The following is a 17,677-nucleotide window of genomic DNA, read 5'->3' as shown; positions in this document are numbered from 1 at the left end:
AATAGTCTCCTTTGCCTGAAGCCTTGAAAGCAGCTTCTCTTCTGTCTGAAGGACCTCCCTTTCTCATTTCATAAGCAGTTAGAATTCCGTGTAGCTGAGACATAGTAAGAATCCGTAGATTTTCCTTTTCTTCTATTGCAGACACTTTAGATTCAAACTTGGGGGACAATGATCTTAGAACTTTTTCAACCACAATAGCCTCTTTTATTTCTTCACCCAAGTTTTTCATGCAATTCACAATCTCATCTACCCGAAGAAAATAGTTAGCCACACTTTCATCATTATACATTCTGAGATTCTCATACTGAATCCTGAGGGTTTGAAGTTTAGCACGCTTTACCTGTTCATCTCCTTCATAGCTCAAGACAATCTTGTCCCATATTTCCTTTGTGGATTTATATTGCATAACCTTTATGAATTCTATTTGAGATAAGCATCCTAGCAGAGTATTGACTACTTTAGCATTTGTTTCATATTTCTTTTTCTCAGCCGAATCTGTAGGAGTAGCTGAAGGAAAAGTGTAGCCTGTATCTATGATATCCCAAACTTCTGTAGCAAGAGATTGAAGATAGGCAGTAACTCTTACCTTCCAATAATTGAAGTTTGTCCCATCAAAGATAGGTGGCCTGATCGATGCTTCCCTCTCGTAGTTGCTCATGATGAATGATCTTCCTCCAAGCGATCAAGCTTCTCTGAAGGACCTGCTCCGATACCAATTGTTGGAAATAATACTGAGAGGGGGGGTGAATCAGTATTATCAGGTTCTTTTTAATAAATCTTCCTTATTTATTCCTTGAATTATTTTTGCATGTCAGTACCATAAAATAATGAGCATGAACAAAGAAAACAGATAGTCACACCAAAGAACACAAGATGTAAGGTGGAAACCCAATGTGGGTGAAAACCACCTGCTGCAATATGTCTCTATCTTCTTTCAAATTAGAAACTCCTTTTACAATGGTTTTGTACTGGTGCAGTCCTTTACCAGTACGCAGGCTGCAACCTGCAGAGAGCTACAACTCTCTCTCGTTTTCCAGTCTCTCTTGGAAGGGAGCTACAACCCCCTACTTCTTTTCTTTCAAGGATCACTTTTTCATAAATTTTCAAACTGGATCCATAAGCATCAAGAGATCATCAAGTACAAGTAAATCACCCAGTCCACTACAGTAACCAGATCAACAATAACAGTAAACTAAACCCAGAACACCTTATCAACAGAGAAAAGTCAGCCAACAATAGATCTTAAGACAGATACGTAGTTTTTCTTTCTCTGGCCTGCGAGTGTACGCAATTCACCTTCTGCTCCCTTGTGTATACCCGCAGAGACCCTTCTACTGCACCGCATACCCATGCACTGTTTCTTCAATCACGCTGCGTACTGTTACTGTAGGCATGCACCCAAAGATACTATCGCGCCGCGTACTGCTACTGCAGCCACGCACCCACAGATGCTATCGCGCCGCATACCCACTCACCTGCGGCTTCTGAAGCGCCGCATACTTTCCCTGTGCCTACGCACCTGAACCTTGTCGCACTGCATACCCACGCACTGCGCCTTCTTCTGCTCTGCGTACCCATGCACTTCTCCTTTTTCTGCTCTGCGTACCCATGCACTTGCACTGTTAATCACCTGCGTACTTCTGGTTAGGGCCAAACTGGCAGTCCACCAGTGTGCTACAGATCGTCAGATACTCAGATCTAATCATGCGCTCGGGAGATCACCCTTCACAGACTCGCTTTCAACTTCACTTTTGTATAGATCAATCTTTTAAAAACAATAACCCAATATTTCAGATCTTAAGATATTCAATTTGCAAAAGATTCTTAGCCAAGTGATCTCTTTTGCTTTATATAGGCAAGCTCTTCCTAAAAACATGGATCAATACCATAGATAACCAATACAAGGGGCCAAAAACATGGGTCTCAATAATAATAATAATATAAAACAATACCACGGGCCAAAACCATAGAATCAGGAACGGTGGGCTAAATACCACGGGCCAAACATAAGAAACCCCACATGAATGCGCTTCTCTGCCATGAAGTTAGTGAACTGGGGGTACGCACCTTCTGAATGGATGACCTACGTGTACGGCTGCAGTCCCTTCACGCTTTACTTGCGGGTATGCATCTTTTGAACTATTCTCCTGCGTACCTCTTAATTTCCAAGATTTTGAGAGCCTGATCAGAGCATTGCCATTTAAGGGTGATGCCATCAAGTACAACATCTGTAACATAGAGCCATACCAGAATCATAATGCCAACAATGTTAATAGTAGTTTAACAAAACATCCAACATTCATGTATATTATTAGGCCAATTCATTGATAAGGTAGCTCCACCACCACAATAAAGGACTTTGACCATACACAAATTGGGGGGATAACTTCTGTCCAAGGAGGGAATATTTTATTACTATCATAGTAGTTGACAAGAGATCATACATACAACATGTAAACCCACCATTGACTGAACCTATCAGTCATGTTTCAGTGTAACTAAGAGCTTACGATAGTGAACCCTTTTCCTTGTTTGCTTATAACATGTTTGGTCAAAATTCTTCTACTATGGGGGAGATGGGTCCCTCTTTACCTTCCACATCAACACTTTTTGCTACCATTTCATATTTACCACCCCTTAGTGTGGCGAGATCTATCATCCTACGACACATCCCACTTATTCTTGTGGCATTCCACTAATTACTTTTGTGACCTCAACAAGTTTTCTGAATTTTTCTATGTCTATGCCCATATCTTCCTTTGTGATGTGGGTAAACCCTAGTCACTCTATGGGAGTTGGGATATTTACTCCTAGTTCATCTCAATCTATGAGTCTTACATTTTAACATGGGCATACCTACTTCAAGGAAAATATTAGGTGGATTGACAATTGCTTCTAACCAGGATGTGGGAATTATGTTTTTGGTAGTACTTATCAACCTTGGAATATTTCTATGTTGTAGGGATGCCTTTATCTGGAGGATCCTTTACCTTTGGGGAGGCTAGTTTACTTAGGGAAACTAACTCCATGAGTACCAATATGGCTATGTGCTCTAATTCCTACGAGGTTTATTTTTTATAGGGTTGTTTTCCCTTTACTGCTAGGTACAATCCCTTTGTCAGTCAAACCTTCGGAAGTCTTTTGTTCTCTAGGGGATCTTACCCTCGAGGCGTTGAATCCTTACACATCTTTAGCCTACAACACTAGCATACTAGGATGAGATTTAACCTTGGTCCATTCTCATCTACCTTTGGCTATGCCATGGGGGGACCATATGGTCCATAGGGGGTTACCTCCATTATGATCCATTTAACCAACAAAAAATTCATTTTCTAGCACCTCTTGATTTATTAAATTAGGATAAGTTGACGAATCATCCCATATACCATGATCCTATTTGGACACGTATGTGAGATAAGATTCCATATAATATTCCTAGGTTTGAAGGGAAGCTAGGACTTTTCTAACTCCTTAGGGGATGATTCTGTGAGATTGAGACTTTTCCAAAGAAACCTTACTGTATATCTCACCAAATGGTATATCGAACTTGATCAGGAATATTATAGTTAATTGTATTTGTTGGCTTGTACATTGTTGAATGATTTTTACTTACCTACATGGTAGGATCTTGGGACTCACCTTTTTTCCAATTTCAAACAAGATAATTCTACTCACATCTTTGACCATATTCATGAGTGGTGAAGATGGAAGAGTTTAGTATGAAATAGGCTTCCTAATGTTGTCCTTAGAGATTGGTTGACCCAATCCCTAGTTCCACCTATAGCTAAGGAAATCGCTATGATTGGGGTGATTACTAAGGATAAAGTGATATTAAGTGCCAAACACATTGATTTTATCTACTCTCAATCAGGAACATTGTATGAAAATGTATTTAGTTCTCCTCGACCTTCAAATGATACACAATGACTCAATATAGGACCACAATTTGATGCTATTATTGGTTCCATTACTTTAATACTATGAGCCATATATTTTCTCAGCTATGGAAAAGGATTATCACTTCCAACAACCCAACAAGTGCATCTAGTTCAAAATAAGCTCCTTCTTCTAAGTATTTCTCCAAGGTTCTCTCAATGAAGTCCACAACACTTAAGAATCCTCAACAACCTAGCAGTAAAAAGAAAATGAATAAGAAAAATGATAATCCTAAACCTGCTTAGGAGGGTTTCCAAAACTAACCTAATTAGGGTGGGGGTGCAAGTGTGCATCACCGAAAGGTTAAATTTCCTTATAAGATTTGTCAGGTGATGAATTCCATTACCTTCCATCACCTTCTTTGTTGTAGTGTTTTCTTCTCAAAGATGTATGGAAAGAACCACTTAAGATTGTGGATGAAAAGAAATCTCAACAATATAAATGACTGCTAAACATTGTAGATCTATAGCAACTGATATAAACAAAACTTGCCAAAGTCTGGATCTATGCCACAATCATAGTTAAACAAAAAAAAGAAAGAGTAATAAAACCAATCATCCAATGGAAACCAGATATGTAAAGAATATTTTTATTATGACACTTGTATGAAAATATGGATGGAATAATGTGACATGATACAATGAGACATGAAATAAACTCTAAGAATGCAAGGGTGACTCATCGTAGATGCTCTGAAAAAGGGTGACCCAGTGATGCTACCACACAGACTAGGCCCAGTGGGGACCATGAAAACATGAGTAAATGATGGTTACTTATGACGAAAATTGACATATGGTATGAAAAGTATTAAGAGCAGGTGGACCTCAAATTACAAGTGTCTCTTTATGATGAAATTCAATTTTCAGAGGCGACGAAGTGACCTTTCTTGGAAAAATGGTTTCCTGGTGAAGTGTCAAATCATCAAAAACTAAGGAAGGCCCATTATATATCTCAGTGAGAGATTTCCAATGGTACTAATGGTTCATCAAATTGAACTACAGTCTAGTCACAATGGGTGATAGAAAAATTGGTGATTTTTCTTTGAAAGGATGTTTTCCCTTCAATTTGGGTTCATTTGTTAAGTGAGATGTGGTGAGTTTGTTGAGGAGGAAAAGGCCCTAAATATTGTGGAGATCATAGTGGACAAATCGATCGTCAAAATTAGGATCTGTGACTTTTAGGTAGGTGGCCTTACTCGTCTCTTCAATTTCAGTGGTTTATTACCTGATTTTTGGCACTTGACAGCTCCCTGAGAGACCCCTTCTCTTGCTTACAATTGCATTGCACTTTCTGGGCCCATAAGTGCAATCTACTTGTAAGAAACAATTGGAAACCTGCGAGCTCGCACTTTTTGGGTTGAAAACTATGATTTGGGGCTAGAGAGAGGGTTGGTCTGCTAGATTGGTGGGGGCTATAGGTTGATTAGTGTAGCCCTGTTTTCTTCTCTAAACTAACAAGATGTGGTGTTTTGCAGGAATGGAAGAGTTGAAAATCAACTAGCATGGATGAGACTTGGATACTCTTTGATACGAGACCTAGGGGGATCAGGTGGATTCAAGGGCATTCACTTGTTATGGGGTTGTCATGTTGGTATATAACCCACTGATCAGGGAAAATGAGCCCTTGCTATTGAGAATTGTGAGCTAGTGGGATCAAGACTAGGAGGTCTTTGTCATGCAGGGGCACACGATCAAGCTCACATTACTAGATATTTACTTCTTGAATAGACTGCCTCTGCTGGGAGTGGTGGGGGATATTCATTTGGTGTTGTCTTGTGGGAGGAACATTATTGAGTTTGTGGAGCGCCATTGTCGATGGGGTGTGTGTGTCAAGGGCACGACTATCCCACTTGTCGATCTATAGAGGCTAGAGACATAGGTTGTTTCCATAGTTGTGCTATGGGTCTTGGGTAGTGAGGCATAGATGATGTTGGTTGAGAGTGTTTTGGATGGGGCCTACTATGGGTGGGCCCATATGATGCTGTCATTAGTGAAACGACAATTGAGTCCTTACAAGAGGCAAGTGAATCATGACTGCACTTTTGCTACAATACTTATGTTCATTCTTCTTTGAGAAGATACTCACTATCTGTCCTCATGTATAGATCTAAGATGGAGGCCCACAGGAGCCCAGGATGCACTGCTAGGGGTAGCTACTACAGAGAGGAGGAGGAGGGGGAGTTGGATAGGTGTTCCGACCCTCACATTTCACACATTGGGATCAGATGCCCCTCTACATTGACGATTACCCTTCTAGTGGGATGAAATATCAAGGGGATCCTGTTGACATTATGATACAAGTGTTGTCCTTGATTGCAACTCACTCAGATGAAAGATCATAGTACAGCAAGTTAACAACAAAGATTATAGATCATACTACAAAGAATGAAGGGAGGTATACGCAGGTTCACCTTGACCAAGGTGCATATACACGCAGGTTCACTAAACACAAGTAGTGTATACGTACACATGCACTTTCACAAAAGGAAAAGCGCGTATATCTTGGAAAACTAAGTTTTTGTTCCAAGGTATTTGGTCCATGGTATTTTGATCCATGGTATTGGTCCAAGGTATCTGGTCCGAGGTATTGACCCTAGGTATTTGGTCCAAGGTATTGGTCCTAAGTGGTTTTGGTCCATGGTATTGAGAAAGGACTAAAACTATAAAAGGAGGAGAAGATCATTAGGCCATGTGTGCAAGTATCGAATATCTGATGAAGTGTGAGATCTAATATGTAGGTTATTGGCTTATGGTACTGTGCTTGATCAGAACCAAGGATGAACCTTAGCGGTTGGTGAAGGATAAGACCTAATGCTGGATCGAGATCTTAATGCTTGAAAAGAATTATCATTATGTGGTTTGATCATGTATAGTCTACACCTGAATACTAACGCATGTGTTGTTCTATAAATATTATGATATGGATATAACTAAAGTCTGGAATAGCAGCAAAATTATGAATTAATATTTGTAGATGTGTACATTAGTTGGCTTTGATAAAAGCGCATATACACGCAGGTTAGACACATGGAAGTAACGTATACCTCATAAAATATGTTTTAGTTGTTTTTGTTTTCTGTTGCAGAATTCTGGGTTCTAGTTTGGTGACTGTATTCTGGTGACAATATTCTAACTGATTAGATTGACTGTCAAAGTGATTCATTGATTCAATTATGGGTGATTTAGAAAGTGACGTTTGAGTTTTAGTGATTGGTTGATGCAGATGTATTTGATGATTAAATTGTAGTTATGATGTTGTTGATGGATCCAGTCTGAAAATTTACGAAATGTGGTCTTTGGAGGAAGAAAGAAGGTCGTAGCCTTCTGTAGGTTGCAACCTACGTACTAGTAAACATATCGGCTAGTACAAGAGTTAGGGGGTTGCAGCTCCCTTTAGTAGAAGCTAGACAATGAGAGAAGGTTGTAACCTTCTGCAGGTAGAATCCTATGTACTGGTATAAGTCTGCACCAATACAAAACTGTGAACAAATTTTCTTATTATTAAAAGAAGACAGAGATGACAATAGCAGGTGGTTTTCACCCACATTGGGTTTCCACCTTATATCTTGGTGTTCATGTGTGTTTCTTATGTGTGATGCTTTATTCTACTTTTACTGCACTGTCTAATAAATATTTGATATTCTGGTTAATGTTCAATGCATGATAAATTGGGTAAATCAAAATTTCTATGCATATATGATGGTTGCTTTAAGTACAGTCGCATATACAAATCTATTTGGGAAATTAAATTATTGATCTATTAATATTGATTCACCCCCCCTCTTAGTATTATTTCCAACAATTGGTATCAGAGCAAATCCTTCAGAAGAAGCTTGATCGCTTGAAGGGAGATCCATCATCATGAGTGATCAAGAAAGCGTGGGATCCATGAAACCACCTATCTTTGATGGGAGAAACTTTGTTTATTGGAAGATAAGAACCACAACCTATCTACAATCACTTGGAATAGATGTCTAGGAAATTGTGGAAGAAGGATATACATTTCCATTAGCAATTCCTATAGATATGGTAGGTAAAAAGCAATATGAAACCAATGTTAGGGTTGTCAATACATTATTGGGAAGTTTGTCACAATTAGATTTTATCAAAGTTATGCAGCTCAAACCAGCCAAAGAAATATGGGACAAAATCTTTCTAAGCTACGAAGGAGACTGTCAAGTAAAACGTGCTAAAGTACAAACTCTCAGAATTAAATATGAAACTCTTAAGATGCACAATGATGAAAGTATAGCTAGTTACTTCTTACGTATAGATGAGGTTGTTAATTGTATGAAGAATTTGGGTGAAGAGATAAAGGAAGTTACCTTAGTTGAGAAAGTGTTAAGATCCTTGTCTGCTAAATTTGAATCAAAAGTATCTTCCATAGAAGAAAAATAGGATCTACAGACTATCACTATGACACAGCTTCACAGAATATTAACTACCTTTGAGATGAGAAAAGGAGGCCCATCAAATATGCGAGAAGCCACATTTAAAGCTTCAGTAAAAGGAAAGGAAGAACTCAATGAATCAGGACATATTTCAGAAGAAGAAGATGAAGTAAACTTTGTCAAGAAGCTTCAACGGGCTTCTGGAAGATTTAGAGGTAAACTATGTTTCAAATGTTTTTCCTGTGGTAGAGTTGGTCATTATGCTGCTAAATGTCCTGATTAAGATAAATATGATAAAGGGAAGGAATCTGCAAAATGGAATAGAAAACAAAGTGTAAGTAAAAAGAGTTACTAGACTCATGAAGATAGCGATGGTTTATCAAATAGTGATGAAGATGAAAATAGTAATGACTATAGATTTCTAATGGCTTATGACGATGATAATTTTTGGGATGCTTTAGAAGAAGATGGCCTTCATGAAGAAATCTCTAAACTCAAAATCTGTTTAGAAGAAAAGAATATGATTATAGATACCTTGACATACCAACTTGTTGAAAGAGAAAAACACAATGAAAACCTAGAATGTGAAATTGTGGGTCTAAGAAAGGATCTTGAGAAAACAAAACCTCTCAATCTTAGATTTGCTAAAGGACCAGAAACCTTAAATTAAATGATCAAAGTGCAACGTTCTCCTCTGATAAACACAGGTCTTGGATATACTGAAGAAGCATCTCAATCACAGAAGTCATCAACCTCCACTAAAATCTATCTTGATGTAGCGAAGAATAGTGAACAATATGACAATCGCCAGCAAAGGCATAAAGAAATTCACCAGGTAAATCAGGCTCAATTTGCTTCAAGGATGAACAGAAGCCATAACCTACCTCAGGTAAATCATACTCAATTTTCTCCAAAGATGAATATCAATAGAAACTACAATCACCAGGTCAATAGATTCAATAATCACAGGAACTTCTTTAATGGTCCATGTTTCTCATGTCACAATTTTGGACACAATGTTGCTCAATGTGTTGCTTACAAAACTATCAAGACTAGAGAAGCACAAAATCAAAGGAATGTGATAGGGATCAAGAAAAGTTCCTATAATAACTTTTCTCTTCTTGAAAATGGAATATAATGCTCAATTTGTAACAACTTTGGCCATGAAGAATTTGAACGCAAAAGTAAATTTCAGAAAATATCTCAAAAGGAGCAAACTCCATTAAATCCCAAAATATGGAGAAGGAAATAACCTCAAACAAAAAGATGTGGTATAGCCTTGTATTCAGAAGGACAAGAAAATCAGTGGTACATCGACAATGGATGCTCAAAACACATGGCAGGTGACAAAGGAAAACTTCACTCATATAATGCCTTAGAAAAGGAAAAGAATGTCTCATTTGGAAACGACACTCCTACTATCATAAAAGGTAAAGGCTCTGTTTTATTGAAAGAAAAGGTTAAAGCTAGGAATGTTATGTATGTAGATAGTCTAAAGCATAACTTGTTGAGTGTCAGTCAAATGTGTGATCAAGGAAATGAAGTGGTGTTTCGATCAAACGGATGTGTTGTTCATGAGCTTGATATAGGAGAAACTATGATCAAAGGGAAAAGAACTACAAACAACTTATACATACTTAAGGGAGGACAACAACAGTGCTATCTAAGAAAAAATGATGAAAACTAGCTATGGCATAGTGTTACCGGGAAAAGTGTCTATTTAGAACTGCTCTATCCCACTAAGGTGTGACAGCTGCCTTAGAAACAAACAGAGAAAACTACTTTTGTATTTCCTTTATGAACTATAAATAGAGAGGAGTAGAAAGAACCAACCTGTGTCTTGCGCTAATCCTTTGATCCAATCCCTCTCTTCTTCGACAGCTTCCAGCTACCTGCTCCCTTACTTGCCCAGCTTCACCAAGTACCTGTAAGATCATAGAAGAAGAAAACTATACAAAGACATGGATCTATATTCATAAACAACTTAGGATCAGATTTAAGTTAACCATACCAATGTAACAAGCATCAATGATACAAAAGCATGGAGGAGAAACTCAAATAGTTTTTATTGATAAACAAGAAGATCCAGGAGGAGTTACAACCGATGGTTCCTGACCCAGCATCAACCTCCCAGCAAAGAAGCCCCTCTTCACCTCCAAAAAAGCATAGATCACCCAATACTCTGATGTTTGTCTCAAAACCAACAGCAATTCCTTACAATGTGCAAAATTCCAGCCTCTGGATCTCTGGGATGAGGGATCCATTTATAGATATGTGTAAGGAGGATGAGTCAACTTGTGATTTGATTAGTGTCTTCTCTCTATTAGTTCTTGCTTCCACTTGGAGACTGAAGGCCTCTTACACATCCTTGGTCGAATTCAGTGAGGCAAGTGTCATAGGAAAAGATTCTGGAAGCTTCCATTGTCTCTCCACCTCGCGGAATGACACTTCCATTTGTCATTTCTTGCCCAACGCACCCTCATAGTGCATTTAGGTGCATTGCAATGTACCTAGCCAGTGTATTTAGGTGCTATGCAACGCACCTAGCCAGTGGATCAGCTGAAATGATCCTGTTTTGACTTATTCTGAGCAGTTTCTGGTGGAGAACTTCTGGGAGAAGCTATAATTTGTTGACCTTGTTCCTTTAGGGGTTAGAACAACACTTTTAGGGACTTAGGAGCCCTTGGTTTATGGACATTTCATGCTTGGAGTTGTAAGGCACAAAAATGTCTATAACAGTTGCCCCCTAAAGTATGAGGCCGTTAACCTTTTGGTGTTGGGTGAAATGCTTTATTATGAGGATCCGAAGTTCTTTCAATGCTGAGAGGAGACCTGTAATAAGATACAATACAATACATTATCTTCATACTATTTTCATGATCTAGCTGAGGCGGGCATTCCCATGCTCAGCTTCATTTTCATGTACATAGGACAGACAATCGTCTGATTGTAGACTGATGATTCTGATAGAGCCATCATCCTTTTGGTAGGATGATTATCTGTGCTGCAATGCTGTACATTTAATGTCTTTATTTCCCTGGTATATATCGCAGCCCGGATGGATGAAACTAGATCCGGGGTCTTCAATCTCATCCGATCTTCACTCGAAGTACAAGTCGATCCATGTGAGAAATGTTTTGAAGTCGAACATGGAAAGACATCTCTTGATTACCAGTCAATGATGTAAACTGTTAACAAGCGCGAGAGGAATCACCGATAATGATAATGATCCTCAAGGTACTGCAGTACAATTCACGTGGTGTGAATAAAGGACTTGGCGTCGAACACCACACAAAATCTTTCGGTCGAAGGTCATTGATGTAAACCTGTCGCCGGAAGTGAGAAACTTGCCATTGAGGCATGCAAGCTTCAAAGTACTGGATGGGGTGTTCCTAGACCAACTTCTTGGATAATGAGCTGATGTCGACAAGAAGTGATCCATCATAGGAGGGCCTTAATGAATCCCACATCAATGACACGGAACGGAGCAAATGATTTTGATGGAGGTGAAAACGATCTGATGATATACGGTTCAGGGTGGCGGTCATGAAAGAATGGAGTATAATGTATGGTAGTGGGTGGGACACAGGTGGCCTCTCTGGATGACTTCTCTTGAACATGTCGGCGACACTGATGTGATGGATTGGTAGCATTAACCCCAAATGTGGATGGTATGGTGTGACCATGGCGATGTGACCGGTGAATGAAACAACCCAACCGGACTCAGACACGGAGTGGAAGTGTCATGTTCAAGAGCGACTTGCTACCAATAAAGATTCTTTGAGTTTTCTTCCCAATTTTTCCCCAGTCATTGCTGACCAGTACCTCTTTATTTTTGTCAAGCTTGAGGAGGATAACATATGCTTGTTCTATAATTTGCCCTTTGGGCAAACCCATCGCTATGTTTTAACGAGCCTAGCAATAGTGAAACTCGTTTTCGTCTAAAGACAAGTTTGTCGCTATTAATCTTTTTAACGAGTTTAACGACAAAGATAACTCGGTCCTTTTCAATTTTAGAGAGTCTGAAAAGGTACATAAAGGTAACTCCAAAATTCCTTTTTCGTCATCTAATCCCTTAAGTCCAAAAAAGTATAAAACAATACAGAAGGTTATGAATTTTCGATAGTTTTAACGAGCCGAACAAAACAAGCGCTCGATCTTTTTGTGCAATAATCCCTCAGGTCCAAAAAGATTAAAATCTAGATGAGGGATAGAACTTCCTGTCCCTTTAACGAGCTGGAAGGCCAAGGACTCGGCAATCTTTTCATATTTTACGAGTCAGTTGAAAAGAGCTTAAAGAAGACTCGTCTTTTGAGGAACGAGTGATAAAACGGGTAGCAGCTGATTCCAGGTAAGGTTTGGAATTTTCCAATCACGGCAGTGTCACAAGGATGGCTAGTGAAATCACCCTTCGCGGCTGTTCCTCAAAATGGTAAACAATCAAATGGAGGTGAATGATCGGCCAATGGAAAAGTGGAGGTGATGGTGCAAACACGACCAAGGCTTTAATGGCTGAAGTGCTACATTCACGGTGGTTATTTACCGGGGAATAGTTCATTTTTTAACGAGCTTAAACGTGGGTGGAAACATTTGCTCGGTGCGGGTTTATTTTTTAATGAGCTTGAACCTTGCGGTAACACTACTCGATTAATCCAGTCGTATGATAAGAATGTCTCATATAAAATGGCAAATTTTAGAGTTTTGCCCCACATCCTTTCTTCATGCAAGTTAGGAGACGACCAATCCTACGAGTTTAAAGGGTTAGAGGTCCTAAAAATTTAAAAAATAAATAGTCGCCCTTTGCTTGCACTCCAAAAGGTTTGCATGCCCCCAGGTATAAAACAGAGTTTCAAGGTCACCCTCTATTCGAGCTGACAAAACATTTGTTTTATCAGGAAGGGTATACCTCTTTCAGGTTACCCAAAGATTGTTCTATTCACAGCGCAAACAAAACACTTCTCTGGCGATGTCTACTGAGATAAACAAAGGTGAGTGAAGGAGGCTACTCCACTCACATAACTTTGACAAGAGAATCTTGTTCTAGAATAACCCCCTCTTCCAACCACGGACGGGGGTACAGACTAGTCATATTCTCCCGCGGAAACCTACCTTATACCCGAAGTTTTCCTGCCGAAGCAGACCAGGATGCATGCCCCCTGGGTTTCAGTCATATTCCTCCGAATTACTCGTGCTCATCGGGAGGATGGACTGGAGATTGAGACATTTCTTGCGTGAAAAGACCATTTAGGGATGGTATATGACTATTTGCTATGCGTGATCTGGGAAATGAAAGTTGGTCTACGAGCTTGACCACTCTTCCTTCGTGCGGAAAACACATTACTCTAAAGAGTGAGGAGACAATTGCTTCCATGCAATAAATATAGTCTCGTCCAAGGAGTAGATTGTAATCCAGGGGTCCTTGAACTACCATTACGTTCATGCGAACTGTCTTCCTTCTCAATGTTATGGGCACATCGGGAAGGATCCCTAAAGATCGAATGGTTCCTTTATCAAAGCCTATCAGATTTCTCATCTCAGGCAAAAGCGATGGTGAACCAAGCGCTTTCCAAGCAGTTGAGGAAAGGATACTCACAGAAGCCCCCTCATCTATGATGGTACCAGCCATAACCATTCTATATATTTGAACGATAATTCGGAATGGTACGCTTGCTGGTAAACGGGGTCTGCCTAGTTGATTCCAGTCGAAGGAGACAACTAGGTTGCTTGGAGGTGGGACCGAATAGACGGCCGGGTACGGCTCTGACGAACTTCCTTCCTGCGGTAAAGGAATGGGTAAATTGCCCCCATGTTCGTCGGAGTCTGTGTTTATGAAGAGAATTTGGACGGTGTCATCCTTGTTCTCTTCAGTGACTGTATCATCTGAAGATGAAACCTCTGAAGGCAAGACCGGGTCAACTGCCGCCTCGACCTTTTGACTTTTGTTTGGTATGGATCCAGATGGTTTATCTTCAATGATAGGTGCTTCAGCCGACCACCTGAGCGGGCCAGCTGGATTTTCAACTAGTGACGAACTCGGCAAGAGTTTTTTATATCCAGGAGGAAGTCGTAACGGTGAAACCGGACGATCATCCAAAACTCTTTTAGCTTCATCTAAGAAGGGAAAACGGTGGATGGCATGATCACCTTCGCACAGTTTACAATGAAATCTACATTTCCTTTTTGTCCTGGGGCTTCACTTTCACTAGTTGATGGTGTGCTTTCAACATGATCATCAGAGGTTGACGACACCGGGTTGTGCAAACGAGGAGACCAGTCCCTTAATATCCGAGGGATGCAAGGACAATATCTGTGAAAGTGGTCTCCTTTGCAAATGACACATGGCGATTTAGGCCTGGTCGGTGCAGTGTGTGGATTTTCGTTAGACGACACTTGTTTTCCCCCATTCGCCTTTCGCTCCTTCTTCTTCTTCTCTTTCTTCTTCTTTTCCTTCTTCTCCTTAGGAACTTGACTTTTGGCTTTACCAGCCCCATCAAGCGAAGAGGGAGGAGGAGAGGAAGAATTAGAGGAAGTAGAAGGCTGGTGGGCAACTCTGGATTCGTCTAATTGCTGATTTGATTGTTCAGGAATAGCGGTGTTCTGAACGACAGAGGTTGAGAAGAGCCATACTGGCAAACCAATTGTCAGCCCTCGAAGCAACAATGTGGCCATATGGGGTGCACCAACATCTCCCCAAGAGGAGAAGGGACTAGGATTTCCTCCAAGGGGAATTCCTTGGTTGGTAGACTCCATTTTCTCAACCCAAGATCAACGTAGGAAAGGGTAATGAATATTCCGTTTAAAATAAATTTTTATACACTTTGACACAACTTGTTTTTTCAGTTTTTAAGAGTCGAGAAAAAACAAAAGATGACTCTAGTCTCCTTCGATTTTTAATGAGCCTGAAGTGACAAGTGCTCAGATGGACCTTTTCCGTTAAGGAGTCTGAAAAGGAACGAAAGGGACTGCTCTGGAGGTCTAGGTAGAGGGAGTACCGAACCAATTGCAAAAATGCAGAATACTTTTTACGGTACGGCAGTCAATCTTCCCGAATGCTGTGTTCAGTGCATTGCGATCGATAAGGCGGCAGACACGGCTTCCTATGGATAAAGGATTTAAGCCTATAGGGGTCTCCCAAAATATACTCGACGGTACGTGGGAGCACAAGTCCGTACTGGCACTTATCGTCTCAAAGTGGAGGAATCACCCAACCATCAGTGAGGACAACAGTTACCAGGCTTTACGATGCCGGAATACGTCTCTAGCCTAGACCTCTAAATGTTGTGCGTTAAGTTCCAAAGCGTTGTTAGATTCATTGAATTTATTTTAAGTTGATCTTGCTTATGAAGTTTGCCTTTTGGGTTCACCACAAGATGTAGATGTAATTCCTAAAATGTAATCTAAAGATGATAAACAAACTTTTATCTCTTTTCTGCAATGAAAATCCTGGCTACTAGAGGAAAAGAAAGACACAATCTTTTCACAAAGAGCAAAGAGCACACTGTAAATGCACTTTCCTAGATCAAGCCAAACAGACTGTCTATATGCAAATGCACATGCATGTATTTGTTTTTGACTTTCTTAGTATTGATGCTAAAAAGAAAGTTGATGTACAAATCTGAATTTTCTTTCAAGCGACAAACACAAACAAGCTTCTTTTCGAAATCAAAAGATAGAGACGATTACGAAACTTTACGATTTTGAAATGAACACTCATTTTTGACACTAGAAAATCACAAATTTAGACCAAAGGCAATAGTAAAAGTATAATCGACCATCAACAGCAATCAAACTTTCTCTTATGATCGAAATCGACACTTGCGACAGATCTAAATCAAAGGACGACAATACGATTATTCTACTTTTGCAATGGAAAACTGTAAACAACTCAACAAACACACAAAAACATCTACAGTTCTTTTGTACAAAGGAGGCGGAATAACATTAAGGAAAAGGGGTTTTAAATAGACATACACTGATCACAGGCAGCAAAATTCAGAGACAAAACTGGAAAGAATGAAGCACAAGAACCTCAGCTGCACAGGGCTAGTCTGATCAGCGCACCTGTAACACAGAGAAACTGCATTGCAGCGCAGGTTGCTCTTTCGGGAAGTGCGTTGAAATGCAGGATCTCTTAACAGTACCTGTGCTGGGCCAGAAACGAGAATCTATCTGGGTTCTGGGTCATAGTTTGCAGTTTAGTCTTTGGTTTTTGGCCGAGTAAAAGCAATCAGTAATGCACAATCAGGGGTAGATCTAAGGAGGGTCTAAGAGCTATCACAAGGGCAATCAGATAATTTGTGAATCAGCTGTTCAAATCATAAACAAATCCAGTGAATGGATTGAAGCAGCAGATGTCTACTTTGCATTTGTTATGGCAAATGCAGTTCGAATGTTACTTATGAGTTTATGAAACAAACAATGAAGAGATACACAAACAAACTAATTAGACAATCTTCCCCAGTGGAGTCGCCATTTTGTTACCGGGAAAAGTGTCTATTTAGAACTTCTCTATCCCACTAAGGTGTGACAGCTGCCTTAGAAACAAACAGAGAAAACTACTTTTGTATTTCCTTTATGAACTATAAATAGAGAGGAGTAGAAAGAACCAACCTGTGTCTTGCGCTAATCCTTTGATCCAATCCCTCTCTTCTTCAACAGCTTCCAGCTACCTGCTCCCTTACTTGCCCAGCTTCACCAAGTACCTGTAAGATCACAGAAGAAGAAAACTATACAAAGACATGGATCTATATTCATAAACAACTTAGGATCAGATTTAAGTTAACCATACCAATGTAACAAGCATCAATGATACAAAAGCATGGAGGAGAAACTCAAATAGTTTTTATTGATAAACAAGAAGATCCAGGAGGAGTTACAACCGATGGTTCCTGACCCAGCATCAACCTCCCAGCAAAGAAGCCCCTCTTCACCTCCAACAAAGTATAGATCACCCAATACTCTGATGTTTGTCTCAAAACCAACAGCAATTCCTTACAATGTGCGAAATTCCAGCCTCTGGATCTCTGGGATGAGGGATCCATTTATAGATATGTGTAAGGAGGATGAGCCAGCTTGTGATTTGATTAGTTTCTTCTCTCTGTCAGTTCTTGCTTACACTTGGAGACTGAAGGCCTCTTACTCATCCTTGGTCGAATTCAGTGAGGCAAATGTCATAGGAGAAGACTCTGGAAGCTTCCATTGTCTCTCCACCTCGCGGAATGACACTGCCATTTGTCATTTCTCACCCAACGCACCCTCATAGTGCATTTAGGTGCGTTGCAACACACATAACCAGTGTATTTAGGTGCTATGCAACGCACCTAGCCAGTGGAGCAGCTGAAATGATCCTGT

The sequence above is a fragment of the Pinus tabuliformis genome, chromosome 5_1, assembly GCF_031772625.1.
Source record: "Pinus tabuliformis cultivar Carrire ecotype Pingquan chromosome 5_1, CPIR1, whole genome shotgun sequence".
Lineage (NCBI taxonomy): Eukaryota > Viridiplantae > Streptophyta > Pinopsida > Pinales > Pinaceae > Pinus > Pinus tabuliformis.
This window is presented reverse-complemented; position numbering follows the sequence as displayed.